The sequence below is a fragment of the Aythya ferina genome, assembly GCF_964211825.1.
Source record: "Aythya ferina genome assembly, chromosome: 32".
Classification (NCBI taxonomy): Eukaryota; Metazoa; Chordata; class Aves; order Anseriformes; family Anatidae; genus Aythya; species Aythya ferina.
The window spans coordinates 791,321-810,242 of record NC_140329.1 but is presented as its reverse complement, the minus strand read 5'-3'; the positions used below and the strand labels follow the sequence as shown (position 1 = coordinate 810,242).

Below are 18,922 nucleotides of genomic sequence, written 5' to 3'. Positions count from 1 at the left end.
GAATGGTTCTGTGGAGCTTAGCTGCCAGACAGGTCAAACCACAACACCCACACTTAAAATGACTGTTGGGACCCTGAGAAACTCATGCTGGGTCTTGTGTGACAAACTCAGACTGAAAGACTCTAGAGCAGGTGACTTCGAGTGGCTGTGACAGATCCCAGCATCTTACTCCAGTCTGGGAATATGTCCCCTTCCAACTAGGTAAATTAGAAGGCATTAATATGAACACAACCAACACAGGTTCAGCTGAAGTGAAAGCCCCAGCCCGGGACCAATGGAGTGAAGGTCCCTGGGCACAACTGCAGAAAGACTTTGCAAGACCTCTGCCAGTGACAGCTTGAAACACCAAATGCATCTTGGTGGTAGTAGGTCCTTTTGGCACATGGGCAGATATCCTCCCTGGCAAAACCACCACGGAGGCCACCACTGCAAAGCTGCTGCATGACACCGACTTTTGTCCCCGGGGTCCAGACAGGGGAGAGGGGAGAGGCAGGCCGTGGGGAGGGGGCTGGAGTGAGGTCACTGCCACTGCAGCAGCCTGATTGGCCCTCAGAAGGGCTGGCCAGCAGGCACTGTGACATCATCCCGCACATCAGAAAGCCCCCTAGGCAGCAATGACGTCACTGCAGATGGGAGGGCGAGGGGCTGGCAGAGCCCCATCGAGGGGCTGGCTGGGGGTCCCCTCTGCTACAGCCACCTGCCGGCATGGGGCAGGCAGGAGGGCAGGCAGGGCTTGTGGCCACCTTGCTCAGGATGAACCCTGGGTGAGCTGGGTGAGAAATCTGAGCCTTAGCTCCAGCAAAAGCTCTTCTCTTTGCTCTTGACTTTTCTTGATAACATCACTTCCAGGTGAGCTCTACCCTTGCTAAAACCATACCTCCATCTACACCATAAATTTCTGTTTTTGGAGCCTCTCCTTGCTGTCACCCCCTGGCAGTTCCTTAGTGGCTCCTTTCAGTGCCCTGTCCCTGCATCGTCCCAGCCCCACTGCCCCACACATGGTCCCACAGCAGTGCTGCCAAGGCACCACAAATGGCAGTACACAGTCAGGGCTTGGTCAAGGTCCCCCCATTACAATTCTAAAGGCACCCTCAGGGTCCCTTCCCGCCATGGCCCTCCTTCCTTTGCAGCCTTCTCCTGCCCATGGCACCTGCCCTGACCCAGCCACCTCCCATGGGGGCCTCTGCAGACAGCCCTGCTCCAGGTCAGCAGGGCTCTGGGCCAGGACAGAGGCCAACAGAGCTGGCTGTTCCCCCAACACAGACCTTGAGCATGGCTCTCCCACCTCCCTGATCTCTGCCCACCTCCTTGCCCGCATCCCAGTCCAGTGGCAGTGGTCCTCAGGGTAGTGTCCACCGCAGGCTGCTGCAGGGCTCTGGGCACTGCCATACCAGCCCCAGCCCCTCTGAAGGGCACAGCAGCTTCTGGGGGCACAGAGGGCTCAGCCCCACAGATATGGACATCCATATCACCAGTGTACAGAGGTCAGTGTCCCCTGCAGTGTCCCCCGCCCTCCTCAGATCCCCGAGAGACCTGTAGCCCCTCGGTGCAATCCACGGGACTCCTCAGGCATTTCCCGCAGCTCCAGGGCCAATGTAGCCTGCCCCAACCAGCTGCAGTCAGAAAGGGGTTTGTGGTTCTCATTAGTTCCTCATCAGCTGAGGGTGGGTCTCAAACAAAGAGATTTCAGTAAGTTCATTTATTTTGTTTATATGCACAAAGAACCTGGTTCCTCATTTACATGAACATTCATGCAAGATGTGTTGGTACTTATGTACAAAGGGACGAATAAAGACATTTGTAGAAAACAGTTCCACAAGAAGAAAAATTAACAAATCAAAACAAAGTGAAAACAAACAGTCACCTCTGAAGTAAAATGAGGCTTTGACTGACATGACAGAAAATACACTAGATCTGTAGAAGAAGAAAAGAAGCAGTCCAAAATTGCTGAAGGGTCAGTCAGTTTCCTCAGTACATCCTGAAAACCCTCCATGACATCACTTTCCTGATGGCACCCTTGAGTTCCTGGTTCCTCGTGCTGTAGATGAGGGGGTTCACTTCTGGAGACATCACTGAGTACAGAACTGCCATCACCAGGTTCTGGGATGGGAGGGAGAGACTGGGGGGCTGCAGGTGCGCAAAAAAGCCGGTGCTGATAAACAAGGAGACCATGGCCAGGTGACGGAGGCACGTGGAAAAGGCTTTGTGTCAGCCCCGCTCAGAGGGCATCCTCAGCACAGCCCTGAAGATCTGCACAGAGGACAGTACGATGAATACAAAACACCCCCAAAACAGAGAACTACTAAATGTGAGAAGCCCAACTTCCCTGATGTAGGAGTCAGAGCAAGAGAGCTTGAGGATCTGGGGGACTTCACAGAAGAACTGGTTCACAGCATTGTCTTGGCAGAGGGGCAGGGAAAATGTACTGGCAGTGTGAAGCAGAGCATAGAGAACTCCACTGCCCCAGGCAGCTGCTGTCATCTGGGCACAAGATCTGCTACCCAAAAGGCTCCCATAGTGCAGGGGCTTGCAGGTGGCAACGTAGCAGTCATAGGCCATGATGGTGAGAAGAGAATACTCTGCTGAAAACAAGAAGACAAACAGAAAGACCTGTGCAGCACATCCTGAGTAGGAAATGGCCCTGGATCCCCAGAAGGAATTGGCCATGGCTTTGGGGAGAATGGTGGAGATGCAGCCCAGGTCGAGGAGGGCGAGGTTGAAGAGGAAGAAGTACATGGGGGTGTGGAGGCGGTGGTCGCAGGCTACGGTGGTGAGGATGAGGCCGTTGCCCAGGAGGGCAGCCAGGTAGATGCCCAGGAAGAGCGCGAAGTGCAGGAGCTGCAGCTCCTGTGTGTCTGCAAATGCCAGGAGGAGGAACATGGTGATGGAGCTGCTGTTGGACATGTGCTGCCATCGGTATGGAGACCTGTCAATGGAGAAGAAATATTTGGGGAGACCTCTATGAGCAAAACCTATTCCTTAATGAAAGCTCCCAGATTGCTGCTTCCCTTTCAGGAACACTTTTCCTGGTCCCCTCCTTCAGCTGAGGTCAGTGCTGGCTGAGGGTTACACTGGGAGCATGAGACTCTGGAGGAGACATTCCTGTCCTGCAGCAAGTAAATTGTGTCTTGGTGATCTCAGGTCAACTACACTTGGTATATCGAGTTTTTCAGAACAGTTGCTACAAAGTCACCCAACTGCAGAGCAGGTCTTGGTGGATATTTTCTGTATTTTTTGAACTTCATCTTGTAAAGCTTTGTACAGAAGTAGTGTACTTGTTCTTGTAAAGAAGTTTTGTACTTCTTTTGTAAAGAAGTGCTTTAAGGCAGAAATCCATAGTGTACTGCCCACCGAGAGAAATTCTGGGGCTACTCGAGGCAAAGGGACTGTCCAGCAGTGCAAAGTGAGGAAAGCTGGTGCATCTGTTAGTTCTGATTTCAGCTGCCCTTTATAGGCACCTCTGGAGGATGGTCACACTCAGGTGTTCCCCTGAAAAGAACCTGGATGCTGCTGAGAGCAGAGGATTCCAGGTTCAAAGGGCAGATCTCTAAACCCCTCACTTCATCGTACCTGAGGAGGATCTCTGCTCTCTGCTCTTCTCCAGGGACAGAGAGGGATCACAACAGCTGCCCACATTCAGGCATCCAGTAGCAATAGTATAGCCTTAGGACTGACGTGTCTTCTCCATGGGGCTGCTAGATAACACAGAGCTGCTACGGCAGAGCTGTGCCCTTGTGTATGGCAGCCTGCAGCCCAGCAGAAGTCCTGATGACACTATGGCTAGAGGTTGAAGGTGCAAGAGAAACAAAAGCAGGGGATTGCTCCAGGGAAGGTGTCTCCAGTGCAAGGATGGCAGGGAGATGCCCAAATCCCTTCTGCCATGGAGATACTGGGAGCAGCTCCCTCTCACCCTCTGACCATGGCTGTGCTGATTGCAGCTGTCCCTGCCTGCAGCTGGGTCTCTGTCCCCACGCCTCCTGCCTGTACCTCACAGCCCCCATCCCACCCCATCAGAGCTGGGTGCTCAGCTCTGCCTTGCAGACACCTCCTGGCAGCAGGGCTCTACCCAGGGGCAGCTCGCTGAGGGCACGTCCTAGAGCCCAGGTCAATCAGACCCTGCTAACAGTGCATGTGTGGTGGTGGAACTTTCTGGGGGCTGAGGGGTAGGAAAGGGACTTTATGGGGTCATTGGAACCTCCTTAGGATGCCTTAGGACTGTCAGGCTTTTCTAGAAATTAACATTATATTTTGCTATTTCTACTGAGCCAAAAAGAGAAAACTGAAAGCAGAGGCTAAGGAAAGTTGAGAGTGAAGTTCCCTTTGAAATTCCCTTGGTGTGCTGTGGAGCTGTGAGCAGGCTGCCCCAGGCAGCAGCCTTCCGCCAGCAGCAGGACCCTGCCCTGCTGGGGGCTCCTTCCACCCACAGCTTCTCCCTGCAGCGCCCTGGGCAGCTCCACGGACAGGCTGAGTGCTGAGCCTGGCAGGTGGCAGAAGCCCTCCCTGGCACACAGCCCCTGGGGCACAGCAGGGACCCTGCTCTGCACCACAGCCCTGGACACCCCTGCCTGCACCCCCGGCTTCTCCTTCCTCCAGCCAGAAACTCACTGGGTGCAGGGCTGGGAAGTCTTCTCCAGCAAGGAGCTCTGGACATCCTGCCACTTCTGCCTGCCTTTAAGCACTGTGTCTCTGCAGGCAGTGCCCCCAGCCTTGCTGCGCTGTGCAGAGGAGCTGCTCCTGGGTAGAGCTGTCTCTCTGCCCCCCCACAAGGCTCCCTGTACATAGCCCTCGGGCTGCAGGGGAACCTGATGGGAAGCAGCCTGAAGTAATCCCTAGAGTTTCTTCCCTCCCCTGCCACACACACTTTTTGACAGCATGCTAATTTCTCCTTATAGGCTAGGAATCAACTTTCTTTATCCTGTTTCTTGGTCCTCTTTACAAGCAGGACACATAACCCAGATGTGCCCCAATGCCCTCACCCTGGGGCACAGGCAGGAGGAGCTGGATCCCAATCTGTTGTCACAGGGCTGGGACATTGATAGAAGAGCTGCTGAGGTGTCAGGGGACATGTCCCTCAGCTTGGGGTGCTGTGCTGGATAGGGACATATGGATGGGGGGATGAACAACAGGATATTGTTCTCCATTTGAAGGAGCCACTCCTCTATGGGATGGGCAGCAGGTTGGCGGAGCCCTTGGATGAGGGTCAAAATGTCAGTTAGTCAGGGTGACAGCATGGCAGGAGGTAAATCTCTGCAGTAAATCTCAAGATAATCACACACACAGAATCACACAGAATTTCTAGGTTGGAAGAGACCTCAAGATCATAATCCCAAGGTAAATCTCAACAGGGGGTTGCCCTCCATGTGAAGGATCTGTCTGGATGCATGGAGCTTCTCTATGGGATGGGCAGCAGACTGGGGGAGCCCTTGTGGGTGAGGGTCAGAGCAGAGCCAGTCAGGGTGACCTTGTGGTCAGAGGTAGATGCCTGCAGTCAGGCTGAAGAAGCAGACAGTCTTCTGGAAGCTACCGGACTAAGATGAATTCAATGACCCCATGTCACCCTGGGGGCCTTTAATCACTTGGACGGTCACAGGAAAGGGACACTGCTGGGTGCAAACATTCCCAAGGTTTCTGTGGGTTCTTGGAGACAGCTTCTGTGCACAGCTGCCAGATGGGCCAACCTAGCTCATGTTCACCAGGATCTGGGACTTGCAAACATGAAAAATTGTGTCTTGACACTCCTCTTGAAAAATGCATGTTGTAGTCCAGCTGCTTTTCAGCACATGGAAAGAGATGAGGTTTCATCAGGTACATCTGTGTACAGTACGGTCAGGGGCTGTAGTCCTGCCTTCAGCATGCCACAGGTCTTCTGAAATGAGAGAGCTTAGATCCTAAATCAGGATGGGTTCCTCCTCCATTGTGGACACAGACACAAGTGGTCTCCTGCAGGCAGATCTGGCAGCCCAGCTGCAAGGGGCAGGCTGCCCCTCCACCTCAGCCTCTTCTGTGGTCTCCACCTCCTCTGAAGGCCCAACGCCATGGGCCATGGGGAGGCTGTGGCAGCCTACAGGAGAGCAAGGCATCCATCCTAGACCATTCTCCCCACTCCCCTTTTTGTCTGCAGCACTGCCCTACTCCTCTCTCTTATCATGACATGTTGAGGGTACGTCTGCCCTTCCCTCGTGTACCACCTCTGCCTCCTGCATGGCAGACTGGGGGATGGTGCTGAGGCCCTGTCATGTACTCCAATTCACTCTGTAAAACCCATCTTTCTTTCAGAAGTGAATTATATGCAGTGCAGAGTTCAGTCACTCCGAGGGGCTGTTCCACCCCAGGTGCCTTTGCTCTCATCTTTTGAAAAATCCAAGCCCCAGGAAAAGCCTCAAACCCAACCATCGTGGGAGGGCTCCCAACAGCAGAAGCATGTTGGTATAAGGGGACCGTAGTGGTATCTCCAGGGCTCCACTTCCTTTATTCCATGGCCTTTGCCACCATTTGGAGATGTCCCTGATCTGTTCCTGATCCTGAAAAGAACTGGGCAGAAGGGAGGTGACTGTTTCTCAGGACAAGAAGGGAAATCTCTCATGCCTCTCCTGAGCTGTGCCATCTCCATGCTGCTGACCTCACAGGCCTTCAGATGTCATGTGCTGATGTCACAGGGGGTGCACTGCATCACCAGGATATAAGCACTGGAACAGCGGCAGTGCCGGCACTTCCCTGCAAGGCCTGGTCCCTGCTGGGCACTGCTTGGGTGCTCCCCAGCGCTGTCCTTCTGTGGCCAGGAGTGGGGTCAGCAGGCAGCAAGCTTGCACTGGGCGACCCTCGCTGACAGGCGGAGGAGCAGGGGCTCCTTGCAGAGGAGCTGTGGTTGAGGAGCCAGGGCGGGCATCCCTTGTCCTGAGCTGAGGGCCAGCAGTAAATGAGATGGAGGGCTGCTGGAGGGTGACCATCACTTCTGTCCTGACTTCCGTGTTTCCATTGCTCCTGCAGCTCTCCTCCAAAGGTAAGCGTGTCAGGAGCCCCTTCGCAAGGGGTGGCCCACAGGTTGTCAGCTGTTCAAAGCTGCAAGTCCTGGGCTTTGGGGGGAGGCTGGAGAAGGCTGTTGGCTGCTGTTTTGAGACTCCTGCCTGAGTGTCTGTCTGAGACCAGGGGACAATGTGGCAGCCAGGACTCCTGGGTCCTGACGCTATGGATGCCTTTATCCCTAGGCCTTCTCTAGGCATGCCTCCTTGCTATGGGGGACAATCCAGGGCCAGGTTTCCCTTGGAGCTGGTGCCTCTTTGGGATGTGACTCTGGGAGGAAAAACATTATAGAATAATGGAATGTCCTGGGTTGAAAAGGACCTTAAAGATCATCTACTTTCAATCCCCCTGCTCTGGGCAGGGTGGCCAACCACTAGAGCAGGATGCCCAGAGCTGCATCCAGGTGGCCTTGAATGCCTCCAAGGATGGGTCATCCACAACCTCTCTGGGCAACATGTTCCAGTGCCTCACCATCCTCTGAGTGAAAAAAGATCTCCTAATTTCTAGTCTAAACCTCCCCTGTCTTACTTTAAAACCATTCCCCCTTGTCCTATCTCTACGAACACATGTGGACAGGCATTTCCCCCTCCTGTTTATACACTCCCTTCATGTACTGGAAGGCCACAATGAGGTCTCAGTGGAGCCTTCTCTTCTCCAAGCTAAACAAGCCCAGTTTCTTCAACCTTTCTGCAAAGGGGAGATGCTCCAGCCTTCTGATCATCTGTGAGGCCCTCCTCTGGATCCGTTCCAAGAGCTCCACATCCTTCTTGTGCTGGGGGCCTATGGCTTGTATGCAGCATTCCAGGTGGGGTCTCACAAGAGCAGAGTAGGACAGTCACCTCCCTCTCCCTCCTGGCCACTCCTTTTTAATGCAGCCCAGGACAGAGTTGGCCTTCCAGGCAACAAGCACACACTGCTGGCTCATGTGCAGCTTCTCATCCAGCAGGACCCACAAGTTCTTCTCAAGTTCTTCTTTGCCCAGTCTATATAAAAACCTGAGATTGCCCAAGCCAAGTGCAACGTCTTGCACTTGGCCTTGTTGAACCTCATTAGGTTCTCATGGGCCCACTTCTCCAGCCTGTCCAGGTCCCTCTGGATGACATCCCTTCCCTCTATTGTATCGACTGCACCACTCAGCTTGGTGTCATCTGCAAACTTGCTGAGGATGCACTCGATTCCATCATCTATGTCATTGATAAAGCTGTTGAAGTGCACTGGCCCCCAGACTGACCCCTGAGGGATACCAGGTTTTTCTCAAGTCCAGGTAGATGATATCCATCGTCCTTCCTTTGTCCACCGATGCCATCACTCCATCATAGAAGGCCACCAGATTGGTTAGGAAAGATCTGCCTTTGGTGAAGTCATGCTGGCTGTCTCGAATCACTTCTTTATCTCATGTATGCTTTAAGATGTGTTCCAGGAGGGACTGCTCCATGATCATCTCAGGCACAGAGTTGAGGATCACCAGCCTGTAGTTCCTTGCTCTTCTGTTCTCCGTTTCTTAAAAAAGGGAGTCATGTTTCCCTTTTTCCAGTCACCCGACAGCCAAGATTTTTCAAATATGATGGAGAGTGGCTCAGCAACCACATCAGCCACCTCTCTCCGCACCCTGGGATGTATACCCTCTGGCCCCATGGACTTGTACACATCCAATTTCATTAGGCAGTCCCGGACTTGTTCCACTGTCACAGTGGGACAGAATCCGCTCCTCTCACCCTCTCCTCGAGGTTCAGGGTCCTGACAGACACAGGAAACTTGACCACGAGTGAAGACTGAGTCAAAGCACTTATTGAATACCTCAGCTTTTTCCATGTCTGAGGAAGCCAGTTCTCCCATCTCGTTTATCAGAGAGGGAACACTCTCCTTGGGCTGTCTCCTCCTGCCTATGTATCCATAGAACCCCTTCTTGTTATTCTTCATGTCCCTTGCCAAGTTCAGCTCCATCTGTGCCTTGGCTTTCCTGATCCCATCTCTACACCTCCGGATGACACCCCTGTATTCCTTACAGGCTATACAACCCTGCTTCCACTCCCTGTACATTTTCCTATTTTTCCCTCAGTTTAAGCAGCAGGTCCTTGCTCAGCCATGTCCAAGATTTGCCTTCCAACCTCCACATCCTCCACAAGTCCTTCTCTGTTCACAAGCAAATGGTCCTGCAGGGCACCTTCCCTGGTTGCCTCACTCACCAGCTCAGTCAGGAAGTTATCTTCCACCCACTCCAGAGACCTCGTAGACTATTTCCTCTTGCTGTGTTGTCTTTCCAGCAGACATCTCAAAAGTTGAAGTCCCCCACCAGACTATTTCCAGTAACCAAGTCGGTATCGGCCTGTGTGTGAGTGGCTCTAGGACATTCCAGACTTTGATTCAATAACCTGCAATGCTCTAGGACCAAAGTCACTGAGCACAAGCTAACAGGTCAAAGCTCTTTTGTGTTTGTATAGAGCATTTCCATACTCCAAAGTCACCTCTATAAGAGTCCGAAATAATGTAGGCAATTATGATTGACATAAGCAATGGCAGAATTACTGAAGCCAGTCTCAAGGAGTCCCAGAAGCACCTTTCCATTATGACCAGCTGTGGTGAAAGCCTTGGGTTGGTTTGCGTTGACTGAATGCCAGAGGATATTGGAAAGCAAGAGAACCGAGACTTTGCACATCTCTGGGCCCCAATGGCAGATGCCACTCACAGAAGGAGCCCAGGCAACAGCAATATGCTTTGCTGAGAGGCAAAACCCCTCTCACAACAGAAGGGACAGGGAACAAATCCTTCATCCTATTTGGCTGATCTCACAGGAATACCCAGGCACAAGGCTGCCAGGCTGTCACCATGGCTGTCACCGTGTGCCGCTCTGTCAAGGAATAAGTAGCATTTCAGGAGAATCCAGCCCTATTGCTTCTTCTGCAAATAAATGGACACTTTTCTGACCCTGTCAGGCTTCTCATGCATTTGACATCACAAAGAAAAGGTGGCGTCTCCTTCCTATTGAGGAATAACACCAAAGCATCAGTACAGGCTGAGTAGAGGGGGAGGATCACCTCCCTTGGCCTGCTGGCAACACCCTTCTGAATGCACCCAGGATCCCACTGGCCTTCTTGGCCACAAGGGCACACTGCTGGCTCATGCTCATCCCACTGTCCCCCAGGACTCCCAGGTCACTCTCTGCAGAGCTGGTCACCTGCTGGTCAGTCCTCTGCCTCATCTCTCCACCGCAGCACAGGCCTCTGGGGTATCAGCCACTCCACCCAGCTTTGTGCCATCAGCAAATTTGCTGAGGGTGCATATCAACCACTTCATTGATGAGTAATTTGAACAGAAAGAGGAAATTCGGAACATCCTGTAGCTCTGCACACTCAAGTAGGGCAATTGCTGCCTCAGGAATAAGTCAGCACAGTGTTTAGAGAGGGCCAGTCAGTGTTTTGTGTGGTCTACTTCCAAGTGTTTTCCCCAGGAGAGACCCTGCTGCCTTCCAGGAGCTGTGAGCCCTGGAGCCCAGGGCCATGTGCAGGGAGCCTGGTGGGGGGCAGAGCAAGAGAGGCCTTGGGCTGGGCCTCTGCTGCTGAGCTGGGCCGGGCTCTTGGGCCCAAGGGTTGCTCGTGGCAAGCGGGCAGCGCTGCAGAGAGACAGCTCTGCCCAGGAGCAGCTCCTGTGCACAGCGCAGCAGGGCTGGGGGCACTGCCTGCAGAGACACAGTGCTTAAAGGCAGGCAGAAGTGGCAGGATGCCCAGAGCTCCTTGCTGGACAAGACTTCCCAGCCCTGCACCTGGTAAGTCTCTGGCTGGAGGGCAATGCAGCCACAGTTCCTGGAGGCAGGAGAAGCTGGGGGTGCAGGCAGTGGAGGCCAGGGCTGTGGTGCAGAGCAGGGTCCCTACTGTGCCCCAGGGGCTGTGTGCTGGGGCAGGCCCTCTGCCGCCTGCCAGGCTCAGCACTCAGCCTGCCCGGGGAGCTGCCCAGGGCGCTGCGGGGAGAAGCTGTGGGTGGAAGGAGCCCCCCTGGCAGGGCAGGGTCCTGCTGCTGGCAGGAGGCTGCTTCCTTGGGCAGCCTGCTCACAGCTCCACAGCACCCAGTGGCATTTCGCAGGCAAGTTTTTAATGTTTAAAGTCCAATTAGGAATGTTCTGTCCTCTTGCCAGTGTCCTACTCTTCTGGATGGAGACGGATAGCAGGGAGAAATGGAAAAGGAGCTGCCAAGTATGAGCTCATGGCTGAGACTCCTGAACTGTGGTACTGATGATCAGTAGGTTTGTGAGCTGCCCCAAAGCTGCCTGCAGACTCTCCTCTTCCTATCAAAAGCAACAGCATCATCTTTGCTGCACCCATCCAGGCATTTTTACAGGTCCTTTTCCACCTGTAAACATGCACAGGCAACTAGCCAGTCCCCTGCATACAGGAGGTTGCTGAAGGGCAAAGATTACTGCACAGAGATTGGGTTGAGGCTGTGAGCCGAAACAGGAATAAGACTTGAGACAAGGAAACAGCTCCCAGAAATAAAACTTTCTGTCAGTGGGGATATGATCAAGGAATGAGAGGAAGGGAGATCAGAGGGCTAATTCATCAGAAAACTCCATGTTCTTCCATTCAGTGAAGACCCCTTCCTCTAAACCTACCCCTAGCTTCTTCTCCCACCTAAACAAAAAAGTCGCTGCCCTCTTGGTCTTTTGAGCTGTGAGCTACCCTGAAGAGATAAATCTTTCCCATAGTATGTTTGTAATATCTGGAAGGCATACATATTAGAGGAGATGCTAAATGCAAAGACATGCTATTGGGCTGTAGAAATGAATGTTAGGTGTCCTTGGCAAGAGGTGTGGTGCTGAGACCTTGTTCAGGTACCTTGAGAAGGGCTGGGCGTTGAGGGATTGGCAGTGCATTCCTCCTCTCTTAGCAGTGTCTGGCTTCTTTTCAGGGTAAGAGAAATGTGATTATCCTCCATCTCCAAAAGCTGCAAGATCATGGTCATTGGGAACAAGCCCAGCCCACTCACCTCAGCCTGCTCTGAGCTAAAGGGAATCCCTTTGCCTCTCAGGTCTCACAGCCGTTCACTGTGAGTGCAGCAGAAATCCTCAGAATTTCTGACTGTAGAGAACACTGCTTTGGCATGAAGAGGGGGAAGAGGATATCTAGAAAAAATTGCCCCTAAAACTCCTTTCTGTCAACTACATTCTGTAGCACAGGAATGCAGATGCTGACATGCCCTTCTGTGTGAAAAAGGATTTCATCTGACAAAATCTGAATATAAAACTTTGCCCAGCTGCCATGCGCCTGTGTACTCACTGCACTGAGTCAGGACTGATTCCCTCAAGAGCCCAGGAGCAGAGTTCCCTGCTCCTCATGGTGCAGTGAACTTTAAAAATGAAGCACATGTCATGGAGCTAACTGAAAGATTCCAGGAGAGAAAATAAAAGCCTGTAAGAATGGCAGGGGGAGGGTCTACAAGGAACAGTATAGGTTTCACTCAGAGAAGACTGTTCTAACTTTTCATTATCTTTTACTACCTGTACAGATCCCTATACCTAACAGGCAGCAAATGTCCAACAGCAGCTCCATCACTGAGTTCCTCCTCCTGGCATTTGCAGACACACGGGAGCTGCAGCTCCTGCACTTCGCGCTCTTCCTGGGCATCTACCTGGCTGCCCTCTTGGGCAACGGCCTCATCCTCATAGCCATAGCCTGCAACCACCGCCTCCACACCCCCATGTACTTCTTCCTCCTCAACCTTGCCATCCTCGACCTGGGCTGCATCTCCACCACTGTCCCCAAAGCCATGGCCAATTCCCTCTGGGACACCAGGGCCATTTCCTACTCAGGATGTGTTGCACAGGTCTTTCTGTTTGTCTTCTTGATATCAGCAGAGTTTTCAATTCTCACCATCATGTCCTATGACCGCTACATTGCCATCTGCAAGCCCCTGCACTACGGGATCCTCCTGGGCAGCAGAGCTTGTGCCCAGATGACAGCAGCTGCCTGGGGCAGTGCCGTTCTCTATGCTCTGCTGCATACAGCTAGTACATTTTCCCTTCCCCTCTGCCAAGGCAATGCCTTGGACCAGTTCTTCTGTGAAATTCCCCAGATCCTCAAGCTCTCCTGTACAGACTCCTACCTCAGGGAAGTTTGGGTGCTTCTGTTCAGTGCTTGTTTGACATCTGGATGTTTTGCTTTCATTGTCTTTTCCTATGTACAGATCTTCAGGGCCGTGCTGACAGTGCCTCCCGAGGAGGGACGGCACAAAGCCTTTTCCACATGCCTCCCTCACCTGGCTGTGGTCTCTCTTTTTCTCAGCACAGCCATTTTTGCCTACCTGAAGCCCCTGACCATTTCCTCCCCATCCTCTGACCTAGTGGTGGCAGTTCTGTACTCGGTGATGCCTCCAGCACTGAACCCCCTCATCTACAGCATGAGGAACCAGGAGCTCAAGGGTGCCATTAGACAAATGATTTCATGGATGTTTCTGTGTAGTGATAAATTTCCCTTCTTTCCACACAAGTGACTTTCCTATCCCCATGAAGGCCTCATCCTTGTTTCATATGTATATTTTCATTGTTATCTTTAATGTCATTACCATTTATGTTCTTAGAGAAACATTTGCAGATGTCTGTAATGAGTAATGATACCGCTCTGTTTACTCTGGAGGCTCTATAAACATGTCTCACAGTAGGACAGCAGGACAGCACTGCCTGTTTTAGTATCTGCTTAATAAAACAGGATCTTCATAGTGCAGTCTGAATGCTTCGCTCTTCTTTCACAGCTTGTGCCAAAATCAGGGCTGTGCAGTTGCTCCCCATGCTGTTGCATGGATTTGGGAGAGACCAAGCATAGGATTTAGGACCAACCTGTTGGTGTCTAATGGCAGCAGAGATGGTCACTGAGGTACATAGGCATGACTGTCCCACATGGGACACAGCAGAGGACATCCTCCAGGACATAAATGTGAAGCTGCCAGGAGAGTCCATTAGCTATATGCAGATTTTCATTGCTGTGCTGAGGATGCCCTCTGAGCAGGGATGGCACAAAGCCTTCTCCACGTGCATCCCTCACATGGCCATGGTCTTCCTGTTTCTCAGGAAGCCTTTTGCCTTTCTTGCCTACCTGAAGTGCCCTTCCATCTCGTCCCCATCCTTGGACCTGGTGATGGCTGTCCTGTACTCAGTGATGCTCCCAGCAGTGAACCCCCTCATCTACCGCACAAGGAACCAGGAGCACAAGGAGAGACCATGTCTGCCATTAGGAAAGTGATGTCATGGATGTCAAGTGCTGTCAGGGATGGCACTGAGGGGCTGCAGGCTTCAAGGGGATCTGCTGCAGAAGAGAGAAGGGGACACAGCAGGGGACACTGACCACTGTACGCTTGTGCCATGGAAGTCCCTATCTGTGGGGCTGAGCCCTCTGTGCCCCAGGAACTGCTTTGCCCTTCAGAGGGGCTGGGGCTGTGGTGGCAGTGCCCAGAGCCCTGCAGCAGCCTGCGGTAGACACTACCCTAAGGACCACTGGCACTGGGCTGGGATGAGGGCAGGGAGGTGGGCAGAGATCAGGGAGGTGGAAGAGCCGTGCTCGAGGTCTGTGTTGGGGGAACAGCCAGCTCTGTTGGCCTCTGTCCTGGCCCAGAGCCCTGCTGACCTGGAGCAGGGCTGTCTGCAGAGGCCCCCATGGGAGGTGGCTGGGTCAGGGCAGGTGCCATGGGCAGGAGAAGGCTGCAAAGGAAGGAGGGCCATGGCAGGAAGGGACCCTGAGGGTGCCATTGGGATTGTAATGGGGGGAGCTCCTCTCAGCCCTGAATGTGCACTGCCATGTGCGGTGCCATGGTGGCACTGCTGTGGGACCATGTGTGGGGCAGTGGGGCTGGGACGATGCAGGGACAGGGCTCTGAGAGGGGCCATGAATGAGCTGGTAGGGGGTGACAGCAAGGAGAGGCTCCAAAACATAAATTTATGGTGGAGACGGAGATATGGTTTTAGCAAGGGCAGAGCTCACCTGCAAGTGGTGTTATCAAGAAAAGTCAAGAGCAAAGAGAAGAGCTTCTGCTGGAGCTAAGGCTCAGATTTCTCACCCAGCTCACCCAGGGCTTGTCCTGAGCAAGGTGGCCACAAGCCCTGCCTGCCCTCCTCCCTGCCTCGCGCCGGCAGGTGGCTGTAGCAGAGGGGACCACCAACCAGCCAGCCCCTCGATGGGGCTCTGCCAGCCCCTCGCCCTCCCCTATGCAGTGACGTCATTGCTGCCCAGGGGGCTTTCTGATGTGCAGGACAATTTCAGGGAGGACATCTGCCCATGTGCCAAAAGGACCTACTACCACCAAGGTGCATTTGGTGTTTCAAGCTGTCACTGGCAGAGGTCTTGCAAAGTCTTTCTGCAGTTGTGCCCAGGGACCTTCACTCCATTGTCCTGGGCTGGGGCTTTCACTTCAGCTGAACCTGCGTTGGTTGTGGCACAAGCAAGACACCTCTTACAGATGCACTCTGCATCCTCCTTCATGGGAGGGCACCACTCCATGTCCTTTGCTCTGCTCACGGTGTTTGTCTTAGCTCACGGATGAACTGGATTACATCTGCTTGAGTCTCCTGATGCCCGAATGCACCACACAATAACTACTACTTTCCCTTACTGTGCGGATTAACCTGATGGGTCTGTTTACACTAATCCCTTTTAATTTCCCTAGTTGGAATGTAACATATTCCCAGACTGGGACAAGCTGCTGGGCTCTGCCACAGCCACTTAAAGTCACCTATTCTTGAGTCTTTCAGCCTGAGTTTATCACACATGGACAAACATGAATATCTTTGTGTTTCAGTGGCAATTTCAAGTGTAGTGAACTCCAGGAATCCACTGGAAAGTCTTCCAGGACGTGTGGTGCCAGCCCAGAGGAATCCCTTGCAGAACCTACAGACTTGTCCAGGCCATAGTCTTGAATTCCCAGACTGCAGTGGCTGCCTTCCAATGATTGTGTCTTATGTTAGACTCATAGAACCATAGAGCCATAGAATAATGTAGATTGGAAAAGATCTCTCAAATCATCAAGTTCAACCATTTACCTAACAGTGCCACATCCACCACTAAACCATGTCCTTAAGCACCACATCTACACATCTTGTGGACACCTCCAGGGATGACCACTCTACCACATCCCTGGGCAGCCTGTTCCAGTGCATCACAACCCTTTCAGGGAAAACATTTTTCCCAATATCCAACCTAAATCTCCCCTGCTGCAACTTGAGGCCATTTCCTCTTGTCCTGTTGCTGGCCCCAGTACTGAGTCCTGGGGGACTCCACTTGTGACCTGCTGCCAATTGGATTTAACTCTGGGAAACAGAGTCAAAACCTTTACTAAACCTTAGGTAGAAAACATCCACAGCCTCTCCCTCATCCACTAAGTGCATCACCTTTCCATAGGAGAACAGGTTTGTTAAGCAATACCTGCTTTTCATGCCATGCTGACTGGACCTTATCACCTGGTTATCCTGTATGTGTCGTATGATGGCACTCAAGATAATCTGCACCATAACCTTCCCTGGCACCAATATAAGACTGACAGGCCTGTAGTTCCCTGGGTCTTCCTTCTGGCCTTTCCTGTATATGGGCATCACATTTGCTAGCCAACAGTTGACTGGGACCTCCCCTGACAGCCAGGCCTGCTGATAAATTACAGAAAATGTCTTGGTAAGTACTTCTGCCAGCTCCTTCGATATCCTTGCATTGATTATGGATGGAGAATAGCCTTAGTCCTCCTTTTGTTCCTAAGGCATTTATAAAAACATTTTTAATTCACCTTTATGGCAGTAGCCAGACTGAGTTCCAGTTGGGCTTTGGCCCTTCTAATTTTCTCCCTGCACAAGCTCACAACATCTTTGTAGTTAATCCTTCTGAGTGTCCTGCTCCTTCTTCCAAAGGTCATAAACTCTCTTTTTCTTCCTCAGCTCTAGCCAAAGCTCTGTTCAGTCACGTTGACCTTCTCTGCTGGTTCATCTTTCAGCACATGGGGATGACCTTTTCCTGTGTCATTAGGATTTCATTCTTGAAGAGTGCCCAGCCTTCCTGGACTCCTTTGCCCTTCTGGACTGCCTCCCGAGGGACTCTGCCAACCCGGCTCCTTAACAGGCCAAAGTCAGCCCTTTGGAATTCCAAGGTGGCAATTCTTCTAACACCTCTTCTTACCTCTCCAAGAATTAAAAATTCTGTTAATTCATGATCGCTATGCCCAAGATTTGCCCTTCAACTTTCACATTCCCCTCAAGTCCTTTTCTGTTCAGAAGCAAAAGGTTCAGCAGGGCACCTTCCCTGGTTGCCTCACTGACCAGCTCAGTCAGGAAGTTATCTTCCACCCACTCCAAAGACCTCCTAGACTGTTTCCTCTCTGCTGCGTTGTATTTCGAGCAGACATCTGGGAAGTTGAAGTTCCCTGCCAGACTGTATTTTCAGTAACCAAGTCATTACCAGCCAGTGTGTGAGTGGCTGTAGGACAAGGATGCACTCCAGATATTCCAGGCTTTCATTCAATAACCTCTAGGACAGAAGTCACTGAGCACAAGCTAATAGATCAAAGCTCTTGTGTGTTTGTGTAGAGCATTCCTGTACTGCAAATTCACCTCTAGAAGAGTCCAAAACACTCCAGACACTCACAATTGACATCAGTTATAGCAGAATTACTGCAACCAGTTGCAAGGAGTCCTGGAAGTGCCTTCCCCGGTGACCAGCTCTGGTGAAGGCCTTGGGTTGCTTAGCTTAGAATGAATGCCAGTGGAACCGGGGCTTTGTGTATCTCTGTTCCCAAGTGCGGATGCCACTCACAGAGGTTGCCCAGGTGACATGTAGCCATGATAGCTTCTGCCAAGAGGCAAAACCCCCTCTCTTGGCACAAAGGATGAGGAACAAAGCCTTCATCCTGTTGGACTGATCTCACAGTCATACCCAGGCACAAGGCTGCCAGGCTGTCACCATGACTGTCGCCATGTGCCGCTCTGTCAAGCAACAAGCAGCATTTCAGGAGAACTCAGCCCTATTACTTATTCTGCAACTAAATGGCCACTTTTCTGACCCTGTCAGGATTCTCATGCATTTGATACCACAAAGAAAAGGTGGTGCCTCCTTCCTAGCGAGGAATAACGCCAAGTACCAGTACAGGCTGAGTAGAGGGGGAGGACCACCTCCATTGACCTGCTGGCAACACTCTTCTGAATGTACCCCAGGATCCCGTTGGCCTTCTTGGCCACAAGGCACACTGCTGACTTGTGCTCAGCCTGCTGTCCCCCCAGACTTCCAGGTCCTTCTTTGCAGAGCTGATCTCCAGCAGGTCATTCCCAGCCTGTACTGGTGCTGGGGGTTTTCCGCCCTAGGAAGGAGATAGGACCCTGCACTTGCCCTTGTTGAACTTCATGGGGTTCCTCCCAGCCTGTCTCTCCAGCCTGTCAAGATCCCTCTGAATGACAGCACAGCCCTCTGGGGTATCAGCTACTCCTCCGAGCTTTGTGTCATCACCAAAGTTGCTGAGAGTGCACTCTGTTACATCATGCACTTCACTGATTAATAAGTTGTACAACAGAGAGGAACTTTGGCACATCCCGTAGCCCTGCATGTAAGTAGGGCAATTTCTGCTGCAGGAATCAGTCAGCACAGTGTTTAGAGAGGGCCAGTCAGTGTTTGCTTTGTCTGCTTGCTAGTGTGTTCCCCAGGAGAGACCCTGCTGTCTCAAGGAGCCGTGAGCCCTAGAGCCCCAGGGCCATGTGCAGGGAGCCTGGTGGGGGGCAGAGCAAGGGAGGCCTTGGGCTGGGCCTCTGCTGCTGAGCTGGGCCGGGCTCCTGGGCCCAAGGGGAGCTCGTGGCAAGCGGGCAGCGCTGCAGAGAGACAGCTCTGCCCAGGAGCAGCTCCTGTGCACAGCGCAGCAGGGCTGGGGGCACTGCCTGCAGAGACACAGTGCTTAAAGG

At 52.5% G+C, this 18,922-nt stretch overlaps 1 pseudogene across 1 annotated transcript; it reads left to right on the top strand.

Moving 5' to 3' along the window:
• Positions 1 to 12,540: 12,540 nt before the first annotated feature.
• Positions 12,541 to 13,469, top strand: LOC311425587 (olfactory receptor 14C36-like; annotated as a pseudogene). The gene has a single exon. The product of its transcript is annotated as an olfactory receptor 14C36-like (transcript).
• The last annotated feature ends 5,453 nt before the right edge of the window (positions 13,470 to 18,922 follow it).